This window comes from Arachis ipaensis, chromosome B05 (genome assembly GCF_000816755.2).
Source record: "Arachis ipaensis cultivar K30076 chromosome B05, Araip1.1, whole genome shotgun sequence".
NCBI classification, from domain to species: domain Eukaryota; kingdom Viridiplantae; phylum Streptophyta; class Magnoliopsida; order Fabales; family Fabaceae; genus Arachis; species Arachis ipaensis.
In genome coordinates, this window is record NC_029789.2 from 32,354,884 (window position 1) to 32,360,573 (window position 5,690).

The window sequence follows — 5,690 nt, forward strand, 5'->3', positions numbered from 1 at the left end:
AAGAAGAGGTGGAGTAGGTGGGGATCCTGTGGGTCCACAGATCATGAGGGGCCAAGGACTTAGCATCTCTGCTCCATTTAGGCATGCAAAACGCCCTTAGAATGCATGTCTGGCGTTAAACGCCAGCTTGTTGCTTGTTTCTGGGGTTTAACGCCAGCTTTTCTCCCATTCTTGGCATTAAATGCCAATTCCATGCTCTGTTCTGGCGTTAAACGCCAGTCTGGTGCTTGTTTCTGGCGTTTAACACCAGCTTGATGCTTCTTACTGGCGTTTAAACGCCAGTAAGCTCTTCCTTCAGGGTGAGCTATTTTTAATGCTGTTTTTCATTCTGTTTTTTATTTTTCAGTAGTTTTTGTGACTTCACATGATCATCAACCTAAAGAAAACATAAAAAAGCAATGGAAAATAAATAGATATAATTAAATAACATTGGGTTGCCTCCCAACAAGCGCTTCTTTAATGTCAATAGCTTGACAGTGAGCTCTCATGGAGCTTCACAGATAATCAGAGCAAGGTTGGGGCCTCTTAACACCAAACTTAGAGTTTGGTTGTGGCCTCCCAACACCAAACTTAGAGTTTGAATGTGGGGGTTTTGTTTGACTTAGTATTTGGTAATGCTGCTGGAGAACCGTAAGGTTCTGGTAAGCCAAATCAAGAGTATGAGATGAGGATTGTAGAATTGACTGCTAAGATAGAAGAAGAGCAGGCGAAGAGATAGTCGATAGAGAAGGTTTTGGGATATATAATGCAACAGCAAGGAGGCAATTTGCCAGCTGACGTTGCTACAGTGCTGGATGATTTGGGCAGTACACTAACGTTGTCGCGCGCAAGGCCATCTTCATCTGGCAACTATGACCCGCAACAAAAATAGTGAGTTTCAATCAATGTTATTAGCCACTATTGAATTTAAGTTAGTTTATGTTTATTTTCTTGAAATTATGAAATTTTACTTTATATTGAATCAGGCACATATGACAATCTCATTATATAAGTTATGTTTGCATATATATAATTTGGTTTGTTATGTTATATAGTTGTTTTATTTGGTTAGAAGTTCGTTAAATTAATCGATAACTAATAAATTAAAGTTGAATAAACATACTATTTTAAAAGAGGCAAAATAATAAAAAAAACTAACATTTTAATGGAAATCCTGAATTTAGCGGCGGTTTCTAACCGCCGCAAAATGAACCACATTTTCAACTCCTTGCCATTTAGCGGCGGTTTGTAACCGCCACAAAATCATTTTTATTTAGCGGTGGTTATTTCAGCGGTTAGCTAAAACCGCCACTAACTGTTTACACGCGGCCTATCTTTCAGCGTTTGGTTTAACCGCTGTAACACCCTACTACATAGAGCTTTACGCTTAAGCTGTAGAACAGAGGTAGTGTGGTGTTATAGACCTCTAAAATAAAATATGTACGCATGATAGCGAAAAAATATAATATATTAGGAGCCTTGTAAAACGGGTAAAGCAAGATTGCAAAATAAAAAGCGCAACGCTCAAAAACGGAATTACTTGCGTGCTAAGAAACCTAAAGATCATAGATATGAATAAGCGAAAGAGTGGATAGATAGCCAAGAATACAGCATAACTAGCTTCTGACTCAGTCTGTGAAGCCAAGGCTGGCCGAAGAATATTTACATACATATACAAGTATCCCAAAATACAGAAATAAAGCCTTAACTCTCCTTAAACCTCTAAGAGGGACAAAATAAACAAGTTTCTTGGAGAGAAAGCTAAGCATATATGTACATAAACTGATAATCAAAAGAACCCAGGGACCACTCCACTTCAGGAATCCAGACGCCTAGTGAGGAGCCTCTCAACCTGCATCTGAAAACAACAACACAGTATGGGGTAAGAACCGGAGGTTCTCAGCATGGTAAAGGTGCCACGCATATAATATATAAGGTGCTGGAAATGCCAGAGGCAATCCTAGAATGCCAACACTCAGTTATAAAACTTAAACTCTAAGTAGAAGTCATAACAAGGGTAGGTGTTCTAAGGAATTTTAAACTTACTTACTTAAACCTAACGTTATTACCAAACTGGTCCATCCTTCCTCCGCTCCTCCATCACCAATGATTTAACAGAGACAGACAACCAAACAATTTCAAGCACAAGTAGAAAATAGGTAGTGCAGGTAGCAAATACAGCAGTTAGCAGAGTATATGTTTAGTTAGGCAATCCCTAGTAATGCATAGCAGACAAGACAAACAGAATACACATGATGTATGCCTATCCTATGGCTGATGAGGCTCATCTGTCAGTTATCAAGCCAACCCGACAAGTCCGAAAATCCTTGGACTATCCCTCGTCGCGCATCCCCATGAGTCTATGCATAGCTTTTTCTAATTTCATTCATAATTCATACATTCATTCATTCATTTATATCTCACTCAATGGGGGATATCCATTCCCAGGAATTTATACGTGTCCGGTCACCCATACGACGTAGGGTCAACAGAGTATCGAGTTTCAACCTAGAACACGTGGTGGCAAGCCACGGTTCTGTTACCCAGGAAAACTCGTATCTCAGTTATCATTAAATTCATAAGCCGCACAGTACTCATAACCATTCATATTCATCATATAATGATTCATCTTAGCCATAGCAACATATATTCTTTTAACTGTCACATCATTCTCTTATAATTCATCATGTTTACCCCTTTTCTTCATCCCCAAGTTACCTCAATTTCCTAGTTTCAACTAATTACTAAGCTTACTAATAAGATCAAGGGTTAAAAGGATAAAAATAGAGGTTTAAAGGTTTGAAACAATGTTTGAATCACAAAAATATAGGTGCTAAAGAAACAGAATGTGTGCGGGCGCACACAAGTATGCGTGCACACAATTTGTGAAAAGCAAAGCGTGTGCGTGCTTGCAAAGCTGTGTGTGCGCACACCAGCTAGGAACTACTTAGTGTGCGTGCGCTTCACATATGCGAGTGGTACCAATAGTATGCATATCCCTGTGTGTGCGTACGCACGATGGCGTGCGTACGCACAAATGAAATTGTTGCTACTGCTGGGTGCGTGCGCACATCAGTGTGCGTATGCACACACCAGAAATTCTGATTCTGCTGTACTTAAAAAAATTTCATTTTTTTGCACAATATTTTCGGCGTCCATAACTTCCTCTATAGAATTTGATTTTTCGTAAAATTTATACTGTTCTCAAGCTTATAAAACCCTCTTTGAATTGAAACAAATCTCATATTCATCCAAAATTTGAGGTTCAAGTTATGGACTGCCAAAGTTCGTAAAAATCAAGTTTTCGTTCAAAACCTCAAACCTCCATTTTCTTTAAAACTCAACTTACCATCTTTATATCCATCAATACAACCTATCTATATCAATACCACAACAACCACAATAATAAACCATACCTCAAATCAATAATAACATACATATACTTCCCAAATGCATCAACCAAAATTATAACTCATCAATTCGAGGCCCATGTACTCAAGTCATTAGTTATCAATTCATCAAATCACCAACTAGCCAACAAGCACCAAAATCAACACAACATCACTTTACCATTACCACAATAATCCTTCCATAACTACCATAACCCAATTCCACAATATTATATATCAGCCTTGCAAATATATCAACAAATTTGTCATCCACCTATTGTTCTTCAAATTAAGAGGCATCAATAATTTTGGGCAGGATGAATGGCTTTAATGGCCTTAATAATTAGTCTAAGGACATTACTATCATTCAAACAGCATGTGGATGATTATGAAGGTTTTTATTTTTATTTTTTATTTAAATATCACACATATTATTGTTATATGAAAATTACAGTAGATTATCCATATATATTTTGTTTTGGAAGGGTCTTTTTCAAAATTTACTCATTGAGAACAGTAATTCTGTTTGTCCCTTGGAATTTCTTGTCTCGCTCTTCTCTATTTTAAAAAATAATAAATTATACTAATTTTATAGCATTGTTATCTATTTTTTCACTAATAGTGTATGAAATAATGAAAATGAATTATTTAGTTATTGAAATGCTTTCTTTTTAAAAAAAAAAGTGAGACGTGTATGTAAAGACCTTAATCAGACAAGAGAGAGATAGTAAAGAAAAATATATTTTCCTATATATAGAGGGACAAATTAATAACAAGTATTCAAGTAATGACTTATTATGCCACTCTCACGGGTTTGAAATTAGAATTTTATGATGGTGGACTGGTGGTTGTTGTTGTTGTTGTTGTAGTATTTGGTATTTTAGAATTATTGCTGAACCTGAGCAAAATTTTTTGTTGCTGGATAACATCATTGAGTTGAATTTTGTTGCTGGATAATATCACGGGGTTGAATTTTGTTGCTGGATAACATCATTGGGTTGAGTTTAATACTTGAATAGTTGAATTTGTTATTGTGTTGTTTAAAAAATCACTTAGCTAAATCTTTTGTTGCTGTAAATTTTTTGTTCCTTTGCCAAGTATATTGATTTTTTTTGTTGAATGGAAAATTTAGGATGGGTGTATAGTTTCTGTGATGAGGATATTGGTGCTTTGATAAGCATGTGCTTATGCCTTTGGTTGGTAATGCAATAGGTTTTGAATTTCAGCAGATTGTTGATATTGGCAAAACTCTGCCATTGTTCATGGAGCTTCAAACCTTAGGTGACAGGATGTGAAGAACCATGCTCTGCAAAGTGTGTTGTTTTCAATGTTGCAGGTCTCATTTAATTTGAGTTGAACCGTTTGGTTATGTTGCCTGTGGGATTTCCTCACATTTTTGTGCTAACTGAACAATTTGAAACTATAGGTACTAGAGACAGTAAAGCTCAAATTTTTTAGACAATTTTTTAGAATTGCATTAATTGACATCATATTGTTATTGTTGGTCGTCTTTTTAGGCGTGTGACACTTATTAGAAGCTTCTCCATGAGAAAGAAGATGTATGAATATGATGGAGTTTGTAATTTGTAGTTTATATTTTAGAGATTTATAATTCCTTGTTTTTATTGTCCTATGTATCTATCTAGTTCATTAGGGTTCTTTAATGTGTCTTGTTAGTTTATACTTTAAAGTTTATATGTTGAAGATTTATAAAATAATCTTAGTTAAATGAAAGATATTTGAACTATCTATGTTATTATATATTATATGAATGTTGACTTGTTGAGTAAATTAGTTAATATATTAATTAGTTAAAAAAAATATAATTTGGCAAATTATGCGTGTAATTTTTATTAAAAAAATTATTACAAAATAAATAGTATTTTGTAACTAAAGAAAAAAAATGTTACAAAATCAAGTTACATTTTGTAACAAAATTTTATGATAGGAAAAAATATATTGTCAAAAAAATATTTTGAAGATCAAAATTTGTTATCACTTTTGTAACGACTTTTGGTTTTTTGTATCAGAAAAATTTGTTACAAAATATTACCTTGAATTATAACAGTTCCATTTTTTGTTACAAAAACTTTTTGTAACGGGACATACTGCAACGACCTCTTTTTTTTTTTGTTACAAAATCCTTTTGTTTCAAAATTTCGATTTTTTGTAACAATTATTTTTGTTACAAATATTGCTTTTTCTTGTAGTGCCAATACACAACTCATAGTACAATTCAACAACAAGGATACTAAACATTAAACGTTCCTTTACATACCAACTTATCCTAGGGTTGTCTAGCCTAAGTTTTCACAGAGCATT

General features: G+C 34.5%; 1 long non-coding RNA gene across 1 annotated transcript; it reads left to right on the top strand.

Annotated features, from left to right (window-relative positions):
• On the top strand, positions 4,014–4,971 carry LOC110271882. Its single transcript, XR_002362720.1, has 2 exons — positions 4,014–4,794; positions 4,886–4,971. It is a non-coding gene; the product is annotated as an uncharacterized LOC110271882 (long non-coding RNA).